General features: G+C 42.9%; 1 protein-coding gene across 9 annotated transcripts in view; it reads left to right on the forward strand.

Annotated features, from left to right (window-relative positions):
* Positions 1 to 20,855: 20,855 nt before the first annotated feature.
* CREM (cAMP responsive element modulator) overlaps positions 20,856 to 24,229 on the forward strand; it is a 65,653-nt gene continuing 62,279 nt past the window's right edge. For 2 of the 9 annotated variants that reach the window (XM_043478929.1, XM_043478931.1), the window contains exon 1: positions 20,881 to 21,162. The gene's annotated coding sequence lies outside the window, so the exon portion shown is untranslated. Of the gene's footprint in view, positions 21,163 to 24,229 lie in introns of all 9 variants that reach the window. The other 7 variants (XM_043478932.1, XM_043478930.1, XM_043478935.1 and 4 more) reach the window with 7 other exon arrangements.

Raw genomic sequence — 24,229 nt, forward strand, 5'->3', positions numbered from 1 at the left:
GAATTTAAAAGAGAAACTCTATAGTGGAGAAACATGACAAATGTCACATTAGCCAGATGATGGTCAACATTGATAATGACAACTCATTGCTGATCCTATATCCCCTTGGCGTGATGGGATGGGACTGGCCCTTTTACTGTGATCATCCTACCCCAAACTCCAAATTTCAGTCTAACCACGAGAAAAATTCTAATACAGGGAGGAGCATTCTACAAAATACTTGCCCAGTACACCTCAAAACTGTCAAGGTCATCAAAAACAAGATAAGCTGTATCTCAATAAATCTGCACAGAAGACAAAAACAGAAACAAGATAAGTCTGAGAAACTGTCACAGCCAAGTGACATTACTGCTGAATGTAACATGGGGTTTCTGGAGAGGATCCTGGGTCAGGAAAAAGACATTAGGTAAAAACTAAGGAAAATTTCAAATATATACTAATAATAATATATCAAAATACATTCACTAATTGTAACAAATGTGCCATCTCAATGTAAGGTGTTAAAGGGGAAAACCGGGGATGGGGGAAGAGAGGAGGAGGCAACTATTATCTGCTCAGCTTCTGTGTAAATCTAAAGCTATTCTAAAAAATAAAGTCTGTTAATTAGAAATAAAAATAAAAACCTCATCTAAATGTACACTTAAAGAAAAAGTCTAGGGTCTCTAATCAGAAAAGCTAAGAGCACTTGAGATTTTTCCATATGGGAAAGTGGAACCAGATGCCAAGTAGATAATTCTGGTTGAAAGTTATTAAAAAAAGAAAAGGAAAAGTATCCTCTTTTAAATTAGAAAAAAAAATTACTTTAATTAAAAAAAAATTACCTCTGAATCCTTTATATTTCTTTGCAGTCACATTCAGACAGGTAATTTAACAAAATCAAAGCTGTGTCAAACGAGAGCTTATTTCAAAGAAATACACGCACAGCATTGTAAATCAACTATTCAATAAAAATTTTTTAAACAAGAAAGAGAAATGAAATATCTATAAAGTTCACTGTCTGAGATAATGCATTTAGAAGGTGATTTCCCAGAATTGGGAACCAAGAGTGACTCTGAGTAATGGATTACAATAAATAATATGTGATATATGAAAGAGAGAGAGATGACATTTTTCTCAACTGTTATATCATATTAAAGATATGTGTGTCACTAGAGTGGAAATGAATCATGATCCACCCAGAGAAGTGTGATGAGAGAAGATGGGAAAACTTGTAACTTAATGAAAATAAGAAATGTGGTCCATCCCATTCTAGGAGAAAGGGATCAAAGAAGCAGAGCAAATCAAATGCGGCAGTCTGGAAGGAAGGAAGCTAATTTTGTGAAAGAGTAAATGACAAAGCATCACCAACTCAATGGACATGAGTTTGTGCAAACTCCAGGAGATAGTAGGGGACAGAGAAGCATGGCACGCTGCAGTCCATGGGGTCGCAAAGAGTCGGACACGACTTAGTGACTGAACAACAGCCACAACAAATGGCAAAGACACAACCCCTGAGCAAAAGAAGGAGGTCAATTCATAAAGTCAAATTGTGCAGAGTGGGTCCTAAGTGCTTCATCTGCTCAACACCAACATTGAAGATAAGAACTGTGCACCATTATGCAACTGGATTTCTAAAGCAGCATATTTATTAATAGGTAGGGCAAGTTCATGTCCACTCTTTGTGACTCCATGGACTGTGGCCCACCAGATCTTCTGTCTATGGAATTCTACAGGCAATACCCAGGCTGGAGTGGGTAGCCATTCCCTTCTCTAGGGGATCCTCCCAATCCTCCCAGGATCAAACTCTGGTCTCCCACATTGCAGGCAGATTCTTTACAGTCTGAGCCACCAGGGAACCCCATGGCAAGGATAAGAGCCAGTAAATAGAGTGCAAGTCAAATAAGGAAACAAAAAAAAAGAATTTGACCCTTTTAACCTTAAAGTTTGCTTGTCTAGATCTCTATGGATGAACAAATAAGACCAATATACTAAGAACTACATGATGGTTTAATGTTTAATAAAAATATTCATGTATCACAACAACTTATAAAAAAAAGTCAGCAACTGCTTGCTTCCCAAAAGATGTATTATGCTAGTAAAAAAAACAAAAGAGAGAGAGAGAGAAAGTGACATTCACATAGTCATACAATGTGTAAGTAGTCTTAGAAATTAGCATGTGTAGCCTCTACTATTCTTAACAAATAGCCACTTTGTAACCTGGATCCTCATCACATTTCCCTTATGACTATTTAGGAAGATAGGAAAGATGAGAAGCCTGACTCTTTGCACTGTTTTACACTTTGTTTTCATTTAATTTTAAATTATCATGCAGTAACATTGATTAGGGGAGAGATATACATTTTTTTACCAATTTGAACACTGTTTAAAGACTCTTTTGATGTGGAGCACTTCTAAAGTCTTTATTGAATTTGTTACTATATTGCATCTGTTGTCTATGTTTTTTTTTGTTGTTATGTTTTGATTTTTCCAAGGCATGTGAGATTTAGCTCCCCAACCAGGGATTGAGCCCGCACTCGCCTTCACTGGAAGCCAAAGTCTTAACCACTGAACCGCCAGGGAAGTCCCTAACAACACTGTTTAGATCTGTGGTGCCGCCACCACCATGGGATTCAAAAGAGCTCCATCACCCTGACAAGCTCTCTCTCACTACTCGTTTATATCACTCTACTTTCCATGTCATCCTGGGTTCTCATCCAAGTTCTTTCTCATGTACGTTTTCCTCCAATTTACCTAGTCTTTTCTGACCAATTGATCCCATAAAAGAACAGGGGAGCAGGACAACGCCTATATGCGTAAATGGGTACCTGGAGGACCCAGGAGAAGGAGGAGGAGGAGAAAATGAGAGGAGAGAAAATGAGAGGAGAGGTCTCCTGGGTGGAAGGGAAGCAGAGAGTGTATTTACAACACAATGTTCAGTCTTCCATCTGAGCAGCTCTCATAACCTTCAAGGAAGTCTCAGGTCTCTTATCCACAAAAACCAGGAGTTGGAGAAGTTAAACTTGTTTGAGAGATACAATACCTGGAAGTCAAGATAAGTGACATATAACCTTATGTGAGTTTAAAGTGTACAACCTGTCGGTTTGATACACTTACATGTTGTGAAATGGTTATCACCATAGCTTGGCTAACACCTCCATCAACTCACAAAGTTACCATTTCCTTTTTGTAGTGAGAACATTTAAGATCTACTGTCTTAGCAACTTTTGATATATAGGACAGTAGTGTTAACTATAATCACCATGCTGTGCATTAGATCTCCAGAACATATTCATCTTATAACTGGAAATATGACCCTCTGACCAATAGCTCCCCATTTCCCCACCCCATAGCCCCTGGGAACTACCACTTGACTATCAGATTTTTAAAATTCCACATGTTAAGTGAGAACACCCAATATTTCTTTCTCTATTATTTTATTTGTTTCATCCAAGTTGTCAGGAATGGCAGGATTTCCTTCTTTCTCACGGAAATGTTACCAAAAGCTCAGCATCTCTGTATAACGGTGCTGAATCAAATCCCAGGGACAGAATTTTGGGTGAAGAAGAAAAGAACAACTTCATAGCTTTGCCAGGCAAAGGAAGACACACTGGTCTTCAGCCTCAAAAAACTGCATATCCACCCTAAAGAATTTGATGAGGGTTTTAAAAACAGTGGGCCAAAGGTGGGGTCTGACAAGATCAGGATGTGAGCAGACCTCTGTTATTGTTGATTGTTCAGTCAGTTTTTGCAACCCCATGGACTTGCAGCATGCCAGGCTTCCCTGTCTTTTACCATCTCCCAGAGTTTGCTCAAACTCATGTCCATCGAATCATTGATGCCATCTAACCATCTCATCCTCTGTCATCCCCTTTTCTTCCTGCCTTCAATCTTTCCCAGCACCAGGGTCTTTTCCAACGAGTCGGCTCTTCACATCAGGTAGTCAAGGTATTGGAGTTTCAGCTTCAGCATCTGTCCTTCCAGTGAATATTCAGGGTTTATTTCTTTTAGGATTGACTAGTGTGATCTCCTTGCAGTCCAAGGGACTCTCAAGAGTCTTCAGCACCACAGTTCCAAAGTGTCTCCTTGCACTCCCTTAATCTCGTCTCAGGTGGTCCCTCTCCTAATCTTGATAAGCTTCTCTGGTCCCTTTAAGCATGCCTCAGATGATTTCATGGCTGCTCCTCCTTGATTAGCAACTGTTCCAATCCATCCTTTGGAAGTCAGGGGAGAAGTCTTGCCTACAAGAAATGGGAGACAGAAAGGCCCGAATCCTTGGGAACTCCACAGGGTCCTGCTTGGTTTCAGAGACTTGGCAATATTCTCATCTCCTCCAGGAAGTCTCCCCTTCTAGGTCTATTGAAGCTCCTCACCTTTGAGCTTTCATAGCTTTAATAATCGTGACGTGCAACACAACACAAACGTTTGTATTGGTCAGTCTTCTGAATCTGAATGATGAGCATGCTTGGGAGAATGATGGTGAATGGTCACAGACTCACCATAATGCCAGGACAATTCTGAGGTCATTATGAAAGTGAAAGTCTCTCAGTTGTGTCCAACTGTTTGTGACCCTGTGGACTGTATAGTCCATGGAATTCTCCAGGCCAGAATACTGAAGTGGGTAGCCTTTTCCTTCTCCAGGGGATCTTCCCAACCCAGGAATTGAACTCAAGTCTCCCGCATTGCAGGTGGATTCTTTACCAACTGAGCTATCAGGGAAGCCCCATTATGGAAGTTTATAAATACTTATGGGTTAACTGCTAAGTATAATCACTTTTTGACTGAACTGTGGGGCTTGAGAGATCTTAGTTCCCCAACCAGGATAGAAGCAACACCCCCTGCAGTGGAAGCACCTTGGGCTGATGGGAAGTCACTGCAGGCAGCATCTTTTTTATTTACAAATATGTTGTTTATTCATTAATTTAACTAAACAAGTATCAAGAGAGTCTATTTTTTCTTAGATCTTATTCTAGACTCTGAGATACCAGAGAAAAGCATACAGTTACTGCACCTAGGAACCTACTATTGACTTTGTTGTTTAGTCTCAAAGTCTTGTCTGACTCTTTTGTGACCCAATAGACTGTAGCCCGCCAGGCTCCTTCATCCATGGGATTCCCCAGGCAAGAATACTGGAGGGATCTTCCCAGCCCAGGGATTGAACCCATATCTCCTGCATTGGCAGGAGAGTTCTTCACCACTGAGCCACCAGGGAAGCAAAGCAATTGACTTAAGAAATACAAATATTTCTCACTATTCAACCTCATGATAGATGGAGAAGGATGGGAGAGACATCCAAGAAGGGGATGTAGGTACACATATAGCTGATTCACTTCATGTATAGCAGAAACCAACACAAAAGCAACCTGGACTTCCCTGTTAGCACAGTGGATAGGAATCCACCTACCAATGCATATTTGTTCCTCGGTCCAGGAAGATTCCACATGCTGTGGAGCAAAGACCCGTGCTAAGTCATTTCAGTCATGTCCAACGCTTTGCCACCCGGGACTATAGCCCGCCAGGCTGCTCTGTCCATGGGGTTCTCCAGGCAAGGATCTTGGAGTGAGTAAATAAATAAATATAGCTGTGTGAACATGTCAAAAAAATTTTTTAAAAGAAATATATACAGTCCTGTGGGACTGCAGTGTAAACCCTGCTGGCCTCCAGACAACCTGATCTTGAGGTGTCCCCATGGTAAAGTTGCAAAATTTGGGGCTCCAGAGGAATGTATGTACTTCTTTCTGGGAGATATTGGTGAGCTGCAGGGAGGCCAAGGGAGCACACACAGATGACCTCTGTCCCCTGAGAGCACTGCTGGAGTCTCTAGATGTGTGGTAAACCTGAAGCCTGCCCCTCAGGCTGAAGTAAATAATAAAAGACAGGACCAGTAAATAGGCCTTTTTCATGAGAAGACTGTGGGCACTTTTCAGCCTGCTGCCTGCACCATGCCCTGGGAGTGGCAGCATGACCACCATGAGACACCCCCCGACAGGCCTTTGCCCCACTGGCAGATGATTTAAGATAAGCAAATGAATCTCCTTCTCATGGGGTCTATATAACTTTTCACATTGCTGCTTTTGCACTGGGTCCTGAGGTGAATAAGTTTGCACTTGAGCCATTTAAGAGCGGGGCTCTCAGCTCCCTCCAGTCTTTTGGCTCTCCTGGAGGTAAGCCCCATTGGTTTTCAAAACCAGATGTTCTGGGGGCTCATCTCTTTGGTACTGGTCCCACTGGCTGTGGTGCCTGCTGTGGGGTGTGAACCCCTTGCTTCTCAGGGAGAAGCTCTGTATTTGTGAGATCCTCCTGATTGTGGGTCACCACGCTGTGGGTGGAGTATTTGTCGAGACCTTTTCTCTTCCCCACCTCAGTGTGGCCCTTTTATCCTTTGTTGTGCAGAAACTGCTCAGCTAGTTTCCAGACCTTTTTCAGAGGGAATGGTTCCACAAGCAGCTGGGGGTTTGGTGTGTCTGTGGGAGGAGGCGAGTTCAGGATCTTCCTACACCACCATGTTGAACTGCCTCTTCAATTCTATTTTTAAAAATTGAAAGCACAAATTGTTTAAAAATTTGTGGGAAGAAAAAAAAAAAAATTTGTGGGAAGAGAAAGAGAAAATTGAAATACTAGGTCTCTGAGCCTAATGCCTTTTGCTAATTAAGATAATTATTTTTCACCTTTAGTGGTGTGTGTGGTGTCAGTCACTAAGTCATTTCCAGCTCTCTGTGACCCCAGGGACTATAGCCCACCAGGCTTCTCTGTCCTTGGAGTTTCCAGGCAAGAATACTGGAGTGGGTTGCTATTTCATTCTCCAGGGGATCTTCCCAACTCAGGGATTGAACCTGCATCTCCTGCATTGCAGGTGGATTTTTAACCACTGAGCTAGTGGTGAAGTGAAAGTTGCTCAGTCGTGTCCAACTCTTTGAGACCCCATGGACAATACAGTCCATGGAATTCTCCAGGCCAGAATACTGGAGTGGGTAGCCTTTCCCTTCTCCAGGGGATCTTCCCAACCCTGGGATTGAACCCAGGTTTCCCACATTGCAGGCAGATTCTTTAATCCAGCATACAAAGACTAGACTAGACTAGATTAGAAGAATCCTAAGTCTACTTTCATGTTCCACATTTTACAATTCTATGTATAGGCTTTACCTATCAGTGCTAGGAAAGAATATATAAATTATAAAGGTGATGATTGATAGCTGGAAAGAAAGACAACTTAAACTATAGCACTTGATCTTAAAATAAGACATTTTTCAAGCAGTTTAAAATGTGTTTGAAATATATATATACATATACATTAAAAAGATGGGAATACCAGATCACCTTACCTGCCTCCTGAGAAACCTGGATGCAGGTCAAGAAACAACCGTTAGAACTGGACATGGAGCAATGGACTGGTTCAAAACTGGGAAAGGAGTAGGACAAGGCTATATGTTGTCACCCTGCTTATTTAACTTATGTGCAGAGTACATCATGTGGGATGCCAGGTTGGATGAATCACATGCTGGAATCAAGATTGCCAGGAGAAATACCAACAGCCTCAGATATGCAGATGACACCACTCTAACAGCAGAAAGTGAAGAGGAATTACAGAGCCTCTTGATGAAGGTGGAAGAGGAGAGTGAAAAAGCTGGCTTAAAACTCAACATTCAAAAAACTAAGATTATGAAAAAAAAAAACAACACTAAGATTATGGCATCCCGTCCCACCACTTCATGGAAAAGAGAAAAGGAAATGTGGAAAGTGACAGATTATATTTTCTTGGGCTCCAAAATCACTGTGGACGGTGACTGCAGCCATGAAGCTAAAAGACACTTGCTGTGCTGAATAAAAGTGGCCAGAGTGGGCATCCTTATCTTGTTCCTGATCTTACAGGAAAGGCTTTCAGCTTTTCAACATTGAGTATAATGTTAGCTGTGGGTTTGTCATATATGGCCTTTACTATGTTGACATATGTTCCCTCTGTGCCCACTCTCTGCAGAATTTCTATCATAAATGGATGTTGAGCAGCTGCTTTTGACACTGGTAGTGAGCAGAGCTAGTGTTCAGTTTATTGCTCTAATTCTAGCACACCAAACAGAATGATCTCTAACTAGAGGGAGTAGACATAATAGAGCACACGAAACAGGAGATCTGTTTTGTAGCTGTAACATCACATTTAAAATCATTTAAATGTCTGTGCCTCGGGACTTCCCTGGTAGTCCAGTGGTTGAGCATCCACTTGCCAATGCAGGGGACACAGGTTCAATCCCTGCTTGGAGGACTATGATCCCACATGCCGTGGGGCAGCTAAGCCCGTGTGCCACAACGACCGAACCTTGTGCCCCTAGAGCCTGTGCTCCGCACGAGAAGCCACGGCAACAGGAAGCCAGAGAAGCCCGCTCACTGCACCCAGAGAAAAGCCTGCACAGCAGTGAAGACCCAGCACAGCCAAAAGCAAATAAATGAATAAAATTAAGAAAAAATAAATATCTGTGCCTCCGTGATAAAATAAGAAACTTGAACTAGGTGACCTTCAACGTTATTTCCATTCCAAACTGTTGAAATTCCATAAATGCTACTTTTTAAGGGAAAGAGCTAGTTATAAAATCAGTAGGGAAAGCTCTATAACTTGATATTTTCTTCATTTGAAGCCTAATCAGTTGGATTTTTGCAAATCCTCTAAGCCAAAGACCAATGAGCCTTCTAGGTAGTCCCACCCAAAATCTACTTGACTCAAAATGTGTTCATTTAGCTTCTTGGATCTAATATTGACCTCATATTCTATCCTCCATTCATCCTTCCCCCTCTATACTTAATCTAAATTTTCACAATAAAATGTAACCTCACCAGATCCAGGATTTGAGAGGTTGTCCTTAAGAAAAAGAATATAAAATTACAAATAAATATATTAGGACTCCACAGAGTGCCTTGGAAAGGAAATTAAAGCTGCATTAACTTTATGGTGAATCATTTCTGTCTCTGACATCTGGAAGAGTTCAAATACAGCTTATTAGCTGTACAAAAACAATGTTACTATGAGACACATACACACTTAACAACACACACACACACACACATACAGAAGATGGTGCAAGACATTATTTTTTACACTGAGCTTAGCATCTTGACTTTTGGTCTCTCTTTTCTCTTTTCTCTCCTGCCCTCTGCCTTCTCAGTCTTTTTGACTTCTCATTTTTCTTGATTGCTTAGAAACTTGGTGTGGTGGGAAAAAGGGACTGCTGGCCCTCTTTTCTAGTTCTTAGCTGTGTTAAAGATAGATGAAATTTTAGGAAAGCATAGTAATGTGCAAATACTAGGTGCTCAATTAATGTCAAGTTAATTCAATTTATGGGCTTTCCCAGCTAGCTCAGTGGTAAACAATCTGCCTGCTGATGCAAGGGACATGGGTTTGATCCCTGGGTCAGGAAGATCCCCTGCAGAAGGAAATAGCAACCCATTCCAATACCCTTGCCTGGGAAATCCCATGGACAGAGGAGCCTGGCGGACTACAGTCCACGGGGTCCCAGAAGAGCTGGATGTGACTTAGCAGTTAAATAACAACACTTCAATTTATAGGTCAAGGCGAAAACCACTACAATATTGCAAAGTAAAAAATTAGCCTCCATTTAAAATAAATAAATTAAAAAAAAAAAAGGAACTCACAACGAACAGAAGAAAGACATCAGAATTGTATCACCTGAGAGCCTAGATTCTTGCTAACAACCCTGTCCACTTTGTTGATCTTGCAGTGGTTCAATTTTAGCTAGAATCACTTAGGGAACCTTTTAAAAGATTCCTCCCAGATTGCAACTCAGATTAAATAAATAAAAATCTCTGGAAAAAAAGTTATAGGTCAATGCAGAATAAAGATACTTAAAGACATATTCAAGGTCCAGAAATGAAACAAATAGCATGACATTCAACAAGGGTTAAATATGATGGCCTGGATTTGGGTTCCCCCCCAAATTAAATAATTATATACAATAAAGGAGTACAGTTAATGTTAGTTACACGTTAATGAAAAGCAATGAATGTGGCTCCTGAAAGAAGCAGCCTTCTTAAATTAAAAAAAAAAAAATCAATAAACACTATAAGAAAAAAAAATTTCACACACAAAATGTGACAATGTATTTTATATGTAAAATACAAAGACAGTTATGAAATATAAAGTTATAAAAATTTAAAATAAAATTTTAGCTTATAAAATATAAAGAGAATTACAAAAGATGAGAAAAAAATATATCCTCAACAATTACTGAAACAAAGAATTAATGAGAAGACTGGAGGCTAAATCAAAAAATGTGTGGGTAGGACCCTGTATACTATGATGAGAAGTTTAGAGTTCATTCTAACCATGTGGGAAATCTTTGGAGGTTTTTAAGCATGGGTTTTTAACCACGGGTTTCTTAACCACGAGGTTTTTAACCATGGGCTTCCCAGGTGGCGCTAGTGGAAAAGAATCTGCCTGCCAGTGCAGGATACTTAAGAGATGTAGGTTTGATCCCTGAGTCAGGAAGATTCCCTGGAGGAGGGCATGGTAACCAACTCCAGTATTCTTGCCTGGAAAATCCCATGGACAGAGGAGTCTGTGGTACATAGAGTCGCAAAGAGACGGACACAATGAAGCGACTTAGCACACATGCATAGGTAACAATAAGCAAATGAAAATTCGCTGGGCTATAGGAGGATGTATTGGTTTTCTAGGGCCGCCACAACAAAAACACAATGCGCTGGGTTCCATTAAACAATAGAAGTTTGTTTCCTCACAGTTTCAGAGGCCAGAAGTCCAAGATCAAGGAGCCAGGGGGTTGGTTTCCTCGGAGGGCCATAAGAGGAGGAACGGTCCCAGGCCCCTTGCGCATGGCTTCCTTTCTCTCCACATGTCCACCCCTCTGTGCACACTGCTGGAATCTCTTTCTCTTCTTATGAGAAAACCGGTCATATGGGAATAGGTCCCCATGATAATGGCCTCATTTTAACTTAATCACCTCTTTGAAGACCTTAGCTCCAAATAGGATTACATTCAGATGTTATGGGGACGTACAAATTTGAGTAGGGAGACCCAATTCAGTCTAACATGGTGAAGAATGGAAATAGAGAGACCAGTTAGGATATTACTGCAGCGTTTCAGCAAAAGATACTATTGTTTTGGATTAGGGTTTTGAGCATAGAAGATAGAAGTGGATGGATTAGGGAATTATTTTAGAGGTAGCATAAATGGATTTGCCACTTTTTTTTTTTTTTTTGGACCACATTCATGCTGCTTGCAGGGTCTTAGTTCCCAAACTAAGATCAAACCCAGGCACCCTCCCCAACCCATAGTAGAAGTGCAGAGTCTTATCCACTGTTGCTGCAAAGTCGCTTCAGTCGTGTTGGACTCTGTGAGACCCCATAGATAGCAGCCCACCAGGCTCTGCCGTCCCTGGGATTCTCCAGGCAAGGACACTGGAGTGGGTTGCCATTTCCTTCTCCAATCCATGAAAGTGAAAACTGAACGTGAAGTCGCTTCAGTTGTGTCCGACTCTTAGGGACCCCGTGGACTGCAGCCCACCAGGCTCCTCCGTCCATGGGATTTTCCAGGCAAGAGTACTGGAGTGGGGTGCCATTGCCTTCTCCTCTTATCCACTGGATACCAGGAAATTCCCAAGTTTGCCATTTCTAAGTGAGAGAAAGAAAAGTCTCAGGTATTATTATCAGATTTTTGGTCTAAGCAATGAGGCTGTGTGTGCTGAGATAAAGATTCTTTCCCTTAGACTATATTGCTCTCCTGAGCCAGGTTGAGGTGATTCTGTTTACATTAAAAAGGGTGGATTGTAACCCACCAGGCTCCTCTGTCCATGGGATTTTCCAGGCAAGAATACCTAGAATATGGCAAAAAAAGACTTTGGAACTTGATTTCTTTTTCACAGTCTCCTAACCATAAGTAAAGGAAATTTTAACAGCCTGGTCAGTAAACTCTGAAATTATTATTCTTCTGGAAGAAAACCCATGAGAAAAATCTTTGTTCTCCAGGCAAAGATTTCCTAGGTATGACACTGAAGGCTTGATTCACAAAATAGCAAATTAATTGATTGGATTTCTTCATCAATGCTTAAAACTTCTCTCATCAAAGCCCATTATTAGGAAAATAAAGAGACAAGCTGAGACAGGGAGGAAATACTTAAAAAGCACGTACATAATAAGGACTTCTATTGGAATGTGTAAATAATTCTCAGAGACCAATGTTATAAAAAAAATTAAAATAAACAAAGGCCCTTCACATATGATATAGAGAAGGAAAATGAGCACATGAAAAGTTACTCAACTTAACATCCTTAGTCATTAGAGAAGTTGCAAATTAAAATGATGAGATACCTCTGCACAACTGCAGAATGGCTAATTGTGACATAATAAGAAATGTGTATTTAGGGGCTTCTTTGGCAATCCAGTGGTTAAGACTCCATGCTTCCATTGGAGGGGGCATGGGTTCCATCCCTAGTTGGGAAACTTAAGATACTTCACGCTGCATGACACAGTCAAAAAAGAAAAAAAAGAAATATGTTTGGCCACTGCCCCTGATTCCTGACACAAAGTTCCATGGGTCCCTTGGAATTTCCTGAGTGACAGAAGCATCTTCGGTGGCCTCCGGATAGCTTCAGGATGGAGGCTGGTCTCCAGGAAGACAAAGCCAGGATTTGAAGCTTGGAACTTCAAGCTTACAGTGAGGGAAGGGAGCTGACGTTCACCTGCACAATGCAGTCTCCATAAAAATCTTTAAACTGTGAGATTCTGAGAGTTTCCAGGTTGGTAAACACATCCTTGTGTTGGGCCTGGTAGGGTGGTTCAGTTCAGCCACTCAGTCATGTTCGAATCTTTGCAACCCCATGAACCGCAGCGCACCAGTCCTCCCTGTCCATCACCAACTCCCAGAGTTCACCCAAACTCATGTCCATTGAGTCAGTGATGCCATCCAACCATCTCATCCTCTGTCATCCCCTTCTTCTCCTGCCTTCAATCTTTCCCAGCCTTGGAGTCTTTGCAAATGAGCCAGCTCTTCACATGAGGTGGCCAAAGTAATGGAGTTTCAGCTTCAACATCAGTCCTTCCAATGAACACCCAGGACTGATCTCCTTTAGGATGCACTGGTTGGATCTCCTTGCAGTCCAAAAGACTCTCAAGAGTCTTCTCCAACACCACAGTTCAAAAGCATCAATTCTTTGGCACTCAGCTTTCTTTATAGTCCAACGCTCACATCCATACATGACTACTGGAAAAACCATAGCCTTGACTAGATGGACCTTTACTGACAAAGTAATGCCTCTGCTTTTTAATATGCTATCTATGTTGGTCATAACTTTCTTTCCAAGGAGTAAGTCTTTTAATTTCATGGCTGCAATCACCACCTGCAGTGATTCTGGAGCCCAGAAAAATAAAGTGAGCCACTGTTTCCCCATCTATTTGCCATGAAGTGACGGGACTGGATATCATGATCTTAGTTTTCTGAATGTTGAGCTTTAAGCCAACTTTTTCACTCTCCTCCATTTTCATCAAGAGGCTCTTTAGTTCCTCTTCATTTCTGCCATAAGGGTGGTGTCATCTGCATATCTGAGGTTATTGATATTTCTCCCGGCAATCTTGATTCCAGCTTGTGCTTCCTCCAGCCCAGCTTTTCTCATGATGTACTCTGCATATAAGTTAAATAAACGCTGACAACATACAGCCTTGATGTACTCCTTTTCCCATATGGAACCAGTCTGTTGTTCCATGTCCAGTTCTAACGATTGCTTCCTGACCTGCATACAGATTTCTCAAGAGGCAGGTCAGGTGGTCTGGTATTCCCATCTCTTTCAGAATTTTCCACAGTTGATTGTGCTCTACACAGTTAAAGGCTTTGGCGTAGTCAATAAAGCAGAAATAGATGTTTTTCTGGAACTCTCTTGCTCTTTCAATGATCCAGCAGATGTTGGCAATTTGATCTCTGGTTCCTCTGTCTTTTCTAAAACCAGCTTGGACATGTGGAAGTTCATGGTTCACGTATTGCTGAAGCCTGGCTTGGAGAATTTTGAGCATTGCTTTACTAGCGTGTGAGATGAGTGCAATTGTGCAGTAGTTTGAGCATTCTTTGGCATTGCCTTTCTCTGGGATTGGAATTAAAACTGACCTTTTCCAGTCCTGTGGCCACTGCTGAGCTTTCCAAATTTGCTGATATATTGAGTGCAGCACTTTCACAGCATCATCTTTCAGGATTTGAAATAGCTCAACAGGAATTCCATCAGCTCCACTAGCTTTGTTCATAGTGATGCTTCCTAAGGCCCACTTGAGTTGACATTCCAGGATGTCTGGTTCTAGGTGAGTGAGCACACCATTGTGATTATCTGGGTCATGAAGATCTTGTTTGTACAGTTCTTCTGTGTATTCTTTCCACATCTTCTTAATATCTTCTGAGTCTGTTAGGTCCACACCATTCCTGTCCTTTATTGAGCCCATCTTTGCATGAAATATTCCCTTGGTATCTCTAATTTTCTTGGAGAGATCTCTAGTCTTTCCCATTCTACTGTTTTCCTCTATTTCTTTGCATTGATTGCTGAGGAAGGCTTTCTTATCTCTCCTGGCTATTCCTTGGAACTCTGCATTCAAATGGGACTATCTTTCCTTTTCTCCTTTGCCTTTCGCTTCTCTTTGTTTCACAGCTATTTGTAAGGCCTCCTTACGCAGCCATTTTGCTTTTTTGCATTTCTTTTTCTTGGGGATGGTCTTGATTCCTGTCTGCTGTACAATGTCACGAACATCTGTCCATAGTTCATCAGGCACTCTATCAGCTCTAGTCCCTTAAATCTATTTCTCACTTCCACTGTAAAATTATAAGGGATTTGATTTAGGTCATACCTGAATGGTCTATTGGTTTTCCCCACTTTCTTCAATTTAAGTCTGAATTTGGCAATAAGAAGTTCATGATCTGAGCCACAGCCAGCTCCGGGTCTTGTTTTTGCTGACTGTATAGAGCTTCTCCATCTCTGGCTGCAAAGAATATAATCAACCTGATTTCTATGTCGACCATCTGGTGATGTCCATGTGTAGAGTCTTCTCTTGTGTTGGTGGAAGAGGGTGTTTGCTATGACCAGTGCGTTCTCTTGGCAAAACTCTATAGCCTTTGCCCTGCTTCATTCTGGCATACCCCAGCTCCAAGGGACAGAAGAAGCTCCTGCACTGGGACCCTTCCAGACCTATGTGTCTCTTCATCTAGCTAATCTCTGTATGCTTTATCATTTTGTTAATTTTAAAAATTTATTTAGTTATGGCTGTGCTGTCTTCACTGCTGTGAGGGCTCTTCTCTAGTTGCGACCAGTGGGGGCTATTCGCTAGTTGTAGTGTGCTGGCTTCTCATTACAGTGGCTTCACTTGTCGTGGAGCCCAGGGTCTAGGATGTGTAGGCTTCTGTACTTGCAGCTCCCGGGCTCTAGATCACAGGTTCAGTAGTTGTGGCACCCGGGCCCAGTTGCTCTGAGGAATGTGCGATCCTCCCGGATCAGAGATCAAACTCATGTTTCCGGCATTGGCAGGTGGATTCTTACTCACACACAAAAACCTGATGATCATAGGGATTGCAGGCTTCTTCAAGCTATTGCATTTTGTTAAGGTTTCTTTTATCATTTAAATGAATGTTTCCAAATTCTGCATGCTTACAACAAAGTTTCAGAAGTCCCCAAATGAACCTTCACTCAGCCAGACTTGGTAACTAGTACTGAATTATAAGTAGTGCCTCGGTGTGGGATGGCTGGGTTTCCAGTCATAGTGTTCTAGTCTCTATTACAAAAATGTTACATTTTATTTTAGGAAAATCAAGTATCCACATGATGGCACTATAACCTACAAAATAAGAGGCTGTCAGTTTATGAAGATCAAGGGTTTCCCAGGTGGCATTAGTGGTAAAGAATGTGCCTGCCAGTGCAGCAGACCAAGAGACCAGGGTTTGATTCCTGGGTCAGGAAGATCTCCTGGAGAAGGAAATGGCAACCCACTCCAGTATGCTTGCCTGGAAAAATTCCATGGACAGAGGAGCTTGGCAGGCTGTAGTCCACGGGGTGCAAAAGAGTCAGACACAACTTAGTACTTGTCAGTAGCAGCAAGGACCTGGCAAATTCTAGTTGTTGTTGTTTAGTTGCTAAGTCGTGTCCTACCTTTGTGACCCCATGGACTGCAGCACACCAGGCTTCCCTATCCTTCACTATCTCCTGAGTTTGCTCAAATTTATGTCTACTGAATCAGTGATGCCACCCAACCATCTCATCCTCTGTCCTCCCTTTCTCTTCCTGCCCTCAATCTTTCCCAGCATCAGGGTCTTTTCTAATGAGTTGGCTCTTCTCATCAGGTGGCCAAAGTATTACAGCTTCAGCTTTAGCATCAGTCCCTCCAATGAATATTCAGGACTGATTTCCTTTAGGATTGACTGGTTTGATCTCCTTGCAGTCCAAGGGACTCTCAAGAGTCTTCTCCATTATCACAACTCAAAAACATCAATTCTTTGGTGCTCAGCCTTCTTTATGGTCCAACTTTCACATTCATACATAATTACCAGAAAAACCATAGCTTTGACTATATGGACATTTGTCAGCAAAGTAATGTCTCTGTATTTTAATAAACTGTCTAGGTTTGTCATAGTTTTAAGTTTTTTAATTTTAAACTCTAGTTAAAATACTTTTTATTGATGGAGCATGCATATATATAAGGCATTTTAGAGACTTCCCTGGTGGTTAAGAATATGCCTTCCAATGCAGGGGACATGAGTTCCATCCCTGGTTGGGGAACTGAGATCCCACATGCCTCAGGGCAACTAAACCTGCATGCCATAACTACTGAGCCAGAGAGCCCTGAGGGAAACCAAAATTTCCCCATTCCGTGATCCAGAGCCAATTCAGTCAATTAAATAGATCTTAAAAAAAAACAATAAGGCATTTATATACAAAATAATATAGATATCATTTCCCTTGTGTTCTACAGAGAGGCACTGGCTAATCTTTCATTTCAAGCACATTTTTCACATGGTTCATTTGAAACAGGATCTTATTCTATTCCTCATCTTTTTAGAAAACAGTTATTAATCATCTTTAGCACATGGCCCTGATCTGGATAAGAAGAACAAAAGCAGGTGAACAGCTATGTAAGAGCCTAATATGAAGATGCAACTGTATTGGGAGCTACTTAATGTGTTACCCATAGTATCATTTCTCCCTATTATTGAATTAAGGAATAACTCAGAAGTTATCAGGGAAGCTGCATTGGATAAGACAGATATCATCATGGAGTTTACATTCTGGCAAGGGAGATGGGCTTTAAATACATGATGATATAATTACTTAGTTAAACTTATGATAAGTGTTACAAAAGATAAATCTAATAAAATGAGAATACATAAATGGTTAAAGGCGCTGAATTCAATCTGCGAAGTAAAGGGAAGCTTCACTGAACAAGACACAGTGAGCTGAGCTCTGAAGGATGAATAGACATTAACTAAGAACAAAGAAAAGGGAAAAGCATAACAGTCAGAGGGAATGGGCATGTGCAAAGGGCCTGCAGTGGCCTGTTACAGGAAGTAAGAGCATGAAAAAAATCCATCCTATCTTGATTATCATCAGTCAAGAGTTAGTTAAGGACATTTTATCACCAATTCATTAATCTCTGAATTTGAACATAACATCAAATTTATAGATTACCTATATTCTAAAAGTTTGATGAGAAATTAATTGTTTAGAAGGAAAAATACTTTCCCATGACAAAAACGGTAGAAATAATAGTACCATGAAGCCTATTTAACCCATAAGGTAATTTCTATTGACTGTTTTCCTTGAAGTCTGTTCTCCATAAATAATTTTTTTGAATTGCCCTTTTACAAAATAACTGGACTATTCTATTTAAAATATCAAGGTTAAGAAAGAAAAGGTTGAAGAATAGTTCCAGAATAAAGAGATATAAACAGATAAGTGCAATGCATGACTCTATATGCGATCATGGATGGGCTGCTGCTGCTAAGTCACTTCAGTTGTGTCCGACTCTGTGCAGCCCCATAGACGGCAGCCCACCAGACTCCGCCGTCCCTGGGATTCTCCAGGAAAGAACACTGGAGTGGGTTACCATTGCCATCTCCGATCATGGATGGGAGAAGACAGTTATTGAGAATAATGTTGGGAAAATAGATAAAACTTGAATATAAGTCACAGATCAAGCCTAGGATACCATGATAGGAGAGAGCCACCTATCTTGGGCACAGAATTTATGATGGCACAAGAACTCAGTAATCAAAATAAATGACATTTGAATGTAATATTTAAAAAGAATATTTAATGCAAAAATTGATAATGAACATGATTAGACTGCAATACCCTTGACTGCAAGGATATTGAATATTTAATGATTTAATGGCTTCCTGTGACTTGTCAGATAAACAAAGCTAACACTAGTGAAAGTGGTTTTAATCAGCTATCGACTATGCACTTGCGTGCTAAGTTGCTTCAGTTGTGTCCAACGCATTGTGACTCTATTGACTGTAGCCTGACAGTCTCCTCTGTCCATGGGATTCTCCAGGCAAGAATACTGGAGTGGGTTGCCATGTCCTCCTTCAGGGGATCTTCCTGATTCAGGGATCGAACCTGTGTCTCCTAAGTCTCCAACATTGGCAGGCAGATTCTTTACCACTCAGCCACCAGGGAAGCCCCCTACCTACTACAGCAATAGAGAGAAAGAGTCTAGCATGAACTGAATTCAACATCAATTTCAGAGAGGCAATTGAGTGTTTTAAAGGAAAATGGAAGAATAGGGAGGGACTGAGAAGAGTCAGGAAAGTGATCAATTACAAAAAGCCAAAAGGCAGGATTGGGTCACTTGGATCTATTTGGGCATATTAAGTGGGTGGTGCTTATGGAAGCTCCTAAGGATACAAGAATAGTTGCTTTCGAACTGAGGTGCTGGAGGAGACTCTTGAGAGTGCCCTGGACTACAAGGAGACCAAACCAGTCAATCCCAAAGGAAATCAACCCTGCATATTCACTGGAAGGACTGAGGCTGAAGAAGCTGAAGCTCCCATACTTTGGCCACTTGATTCGAAGAGCCAACTCACTGGAAAAGATCCTGATGCTGGGAAAGACTGAAGGCAAAAGGCGAAGGGGGCAGCAGAGGATGAAATGGCTGGATAGCATTACCTACTCAATGGACATGAACTTGAGCAAATTCCGGGAGATAGTGGAAGACAGAAGAGCCCAAAGCGTCACAGTTGCAGAGTCCACAGGATCCCAAAAGTTGGTCACTACTTAGCAACTGAACAACAACAGGGAAACAGGCTCTGTCTTGAGTTGTCACTGGAACGGGCTGCAAATTCTTTTCAACCCCCTCTGACTCATATTTGTATTTGAAACCCTCTGTCTGATGGATTCTATCTACTTCTATTTCTTTTCTTTTTTCTTTTTTTTTAAATGATGGATTCTATCTACAAAGAATGTATAGTTTGTTTTAAAAAATTTAGTGATAAACAAGTAGGTGGAGAACAATGTTTTGGGAAGGAGAGTGATCACAAATCCCCATAAATCACTGGAAGCTAAAGATCTATTCTTCCAGCACATGGTCAACCTTGACCAAAACAAAGGTTATGACTTTTCAGGTTTAGCATTCTGGTCTTTTTTTCCTTCTCATTTCTTCTAATGGCTCTCTCTCTCTTTTTTTTTTTTTTTGAACTAAAATGAGCTTCATTGATTACTTAAGAATAAATACCCTGTGCCAGCCTTACCTCAGCACACACAGAAAAAGGACTTGGTTAACTTTTCTATTAGCTTTGTAATGTCCCTCAATTTTAACAGGAGGAGGAGACAGGCATCGACTATTGTCCTGGAAGAATTTCAAAGCTCAGCCAATGTGGAAAGGAGGACGTGAACTGGCCAGGTTATTACCTTCTCATCTCTGCTAGCAGGCATTTACTGCTGACAGTAGGTCGGAATGGCCATAATCTAACACTGAACAGTTCAGGATCCTCCCCTTCTGGGATAACCGCACTGGGATCCTGCTGCTGCCGCTGCTGCTGCTAACTCACTTCAGTCGTGTCCGACTCTGTGCGACCCCATAAACGGCAGCCCACCAGGCTCCTCCGTCCCTGGGATTCTCCAGGCAAGAGTACTGGAGTGGGTTGCCATTGCCTTCTCCGCACTGGGATCCTACTACTTCTCAAAGCTGCCCTTCTCCACCTGCACTACGTGGCTTATGCTCTTATTTTCTTTACTCAGCAACTTTTCAAATAGTGTCCTTGACGGCAGTTCTCGGTGTGACCCACTCCTGAGAACCTAAGGTCGGGCGTTGGGTCACCGTTATAACAGGGTTCCTGGTATACCACAGGTGACCGTTTCATCGGCCGGGACCGCCCCTATTACTAGAAAACCCCGGGTTTCCAGCTAGACGAAAACGAAACTCTGTCCTCTTCCAGGAGGGGGTTTCGCTTGTTACCAAAAAGCCTTCCTGTCCTCCGTCAAATCACCAAATGGGGACCCCGGCACCCTGACAAGGTCGCCGAGGATGGGCGGCGGGCTGGGCCTCCGGGGCTCGTGACCGGCGGCGGCGGGGTGGTGTGCGTAGGATGCGCTCCCGGGCCTCGCCTGGCAGCTGGGGACAATCCAGAGGGAAGCCACTTCGGCACACACAACGGCACCACCTGGGTTAGCAGTTTCCAATGGATTGACTTCCGGGAGCAGGTGCCACTAGGCAACTTCCGGTTTCTTCTGCACCTCCTCGGAACCCGCCTACAACGCGGCCCTCTTCCCCGCCCAGCCTACTTCCTTCTCCCGGCCCCGCCCCTGGCCCCTCCTCCCCACCTCAGACCCCTCCTCCCAGTCCGCCCTCAGGCCCCGCCCCTCATCCCCCTCCCCACCTCCCCGTTCCATTCAATTGTTGGATTGTCGGCGCTGCACTCCCACCGGCGGCCGGCAGGGGGCGGGGTTCGAGCGTGGATTTCCCCGGCGTCCCCTGGGCAGGGACAGGCGCGGAGCGGGGCGGGCGGGTGGACGCGCGGACTCCAGGTCGCGAGCGGGCGGGCGACTGCGACGCCGCGTTGGGTCGCGCTCGGCGGGGAGGCCGCGGCCGCATCAGCGCTGACGTGGGGCGACGTGGGCCGGCGGCTGTCCCGGTGGGGCTCGTCGTCCCACCTCCTCGCGTCCGTAAGCAGTGACGAGGTCTGCTACGTAAATCGCTTCGCTGCGGGTAAGTGGCGCGCCGGCCGGCGGGATCCGCGGGGCCTGAGGCGGCGGCGCCGGAGCGGGGGCGGGGCGGGGCGGAGCGGGTAGCCGGGGGCCGTTTGCCCCGCGCACCTCAAGGGCTTTTTCCGAGGGGCCGCCGCTCCGGCTCCGGAGAGGGGAGGGCAGGCGGGCGACGCGGATCGGTCGGCTTCGCTCGCTCGCTGGAGCCGCCGCCCCCGATCCTCGCGACTCGAGACAGACCGAGCGGTGCTTCTGGAAGGCACGCCACCTTCCTTCCCCGTGCCCCGCTGGCGCCGGGAGCAGCCAGCCCGGCGACCGCGGTCCTGACCGCGGACTCAGAGGGACGAGCGTCCGCGGACATCTTCACCGCTCTCCCCGCCGGTCGCGGATCCCTAGTGTGAGCGGCTTCCCTCTCTTCGCGGCTCGGGCAGCGGCGGTCGGCCGGCCCGTGGGTGAGCGATGCCGCCCGGCGGAACCAGCTCGGCCCACACCGCTGGCCCCGTAACCGAGCGGCTCACCAAAGCGGCTTCCGAACACCTCTGGCTTCCCCGCCGCATTCGCCGGGCTCCTGGGAGTGCAGCCACCCTCCCTGGAAGTAAACACAAACTGAGATGCGCAGGGCTGGAGGTCCAAGGTGAAGACTGTGTTAGAAGACAGGAAGGTCGTGTTCTCTGGTTGTTCCCCTGTGGGTACCACATCTTTGGCCTAGTCTCCATGCTGCTTTTGAATAACAAGCTGCTTTCTCCTCATAAGTCACAGTCTTTGAATCTTTGAACTTAAAAGGAACTTTTTCTCACTCAGTTCAGTTCAGTCGCTCAGTCGTGTCCGACTCTTTGCAGCCCCATGGACTGCAGCAAGCCAGGCTTCCCTGTCCATCACCAACTCCCGGAGCCTACTCAAACTTACGTCCATCGTGTCGGTGATGCCATCCAGCCATCTCATCCTCTGTCGTCCCCTTGTCCTCCCGCCTTCAATCTTTCCCAGCATCAGGGTCTTTTCCAGCGAGTCAGTTCTCGCATCAGGTGGCCAAAGTGTTGTAGTTTCAGTTTCAGCGTCAGTCCTTCCAATGAATATTCAGGACTGATTTTCTTTAGGATTGACTGCTTGGCTCTCCTTGCAGTCCAAGGGACTCTCTAGAGTCTTCTCCAACACCACAGTTCAAAAGCATCAGTTCTTCGGTGCTCAGCTTTCCACTACAGAAAGGCAATCTGCAAACAATGTGTTTTGGCCTTTTTATAAGAAGTAGTTAAAAATACTGATGTCTAAAGAGCTACTTGGTGATCCAGACATAGTTTTTGAGAAGATATTTCAATGGGTTTGATCCTGGATAAGTAAACATTGAGAGCATTGTCATGTTAAGTGATGGTAATGACACAGACATTTTTGGTGCATCTGTAAAATAGTTAAGAGTAAGCTAATGCTTGCGCAATGACTTGCTCTTCAATCTGGAGTTGCTTTGGTGAGTGTGAAGTTGTAATTACACGGATGTTTTGTGTACACATTTTGTAAGAGTGTATGAATAAATTTTTATTGAATGTGTAAACAAAGAGGAGTGCTTTAGTCTTTCTGTTTCCCTGTTGCCCCAGAAGCTTTCCTGAAATCTGGTGAATTTAACAAATTCCAGATTCCATAGACTAGTTTCCTACTGACGCAAATCATTGTATGATTAAAATATGAAATCATGTTTAGAATTATGGACATTTTATGAGTAGTAGGGAAGAGTTTCAGGTTAACATACAAAAGGAGTCCTGAGTGAATCTTTTATCAGTATAAACATATATTCCTGATCCTGTTTTCTCCACCATCGTGTTCTCTACAATATTGGGCCAGTTCAGCTGGGGAATGTGCTCAAGTGTCTTGGCCTATTTAGATAAACTTTGAAAAATAAAACTGAACAATGCAAACACTTAACAACTGCACCGTTGATGTTTTGACATGCAATCAGTATTGGTCATTAAGTAAATAAACCTGAAATGTCATTGAATCCTGTTAACTGTTTCTACTTAATGGGACTGCTATTGACCCATATAAAAGTCAACTTTGAGAAGAGTTAGGATCCTACGTTGAATCCAGTTTCAATATTATCAGTACAGGTATATACATTGTAAAAATATAGATTTCAGGGTAAGTGTTTCTCATCCATTGTACATATGTAGGTAACTTTGAAGGAACTGAGTTATACATTTTAAATAATTTTGTTAATTCCCTTTTAAAGCACACAAAGTATGTAAAATACTTTTTACCATGAGAATTGTACAATAAACAGTGCCCTGTTTTTAAATCTTTCATTCATGGGTTTTCTTTTAATGATGCCATAGGATATCCAGTAGAAAATAAGAATGAAGAGAATAACCTAAGGATGACATTACTGGGGATTTATCTTAATATTACTCATGAAGACAAGTTGAGTCTTACGGTATAATTCAGTTATAGCAAATTTTAAAAATATCTATTTTGCAAATCTCTTGACTGACCATCCCAGGAGCATTACAGGAAATTACTGGCAAGGTGCATGCAAAACAGTTTTGAAAAGAAGCATGGGCTGGTAAGGTTATTTGGAACTGTTTAAAATAACTGTCTCACTGGTGAGGAAGAATGCTTGCCTCCAAGAAAACCTTACTAGCAACTTTTTGTGAGGCTCTCCTGAAGTCTCTCTCCCCAAATGAGAAGCAGCTTCATGCACACTTTCTGAACAGTGAACAGGCCAATCAAATGTCAAAATGAAATCCTGCTAAATTTTAACAGTGGGGTTCATGTGATTCTGATATTTTTACTTTTGAGGATTCCTGAAAATAAACTCAGTTTCTTAAAAGTTATCTTAGTGAACGTTTTTGGTTTTGTTTTTTTTTTTAAACTCAGCAGACTTAAAATTAGAACATCCTAACTCAGAATATCAAATGCCATAGAGTTTTGCTCACATTCTCAAACAGCTTCAATTTTTTTCCACTGGTAGCACAAAAATTATCTTTTTCCACCTAGAAATGCTTAGTAATTTATAGCATAGCATTGATTATCATGAAAGTTTCCAGCTCTGGCATTGGGACAGCTATGTATCATGCATAAAGACACTT

The sequence above is a fragment of the Cervus canadensis genome, chromosome 10 (genome assembly GCF_019320065.1).
Source record: "Cervus canadensis isolate Bull #8, Minnesota chromosome 10, ASM1932006v1, whole genome shotgun sequence".
Classification (NCBI taxonomy): Eukaryota; Metazoa; Chordata; class Mammalia; order Artiodactyla; family Cervidae; genus Cervus; species Cervus canadensis.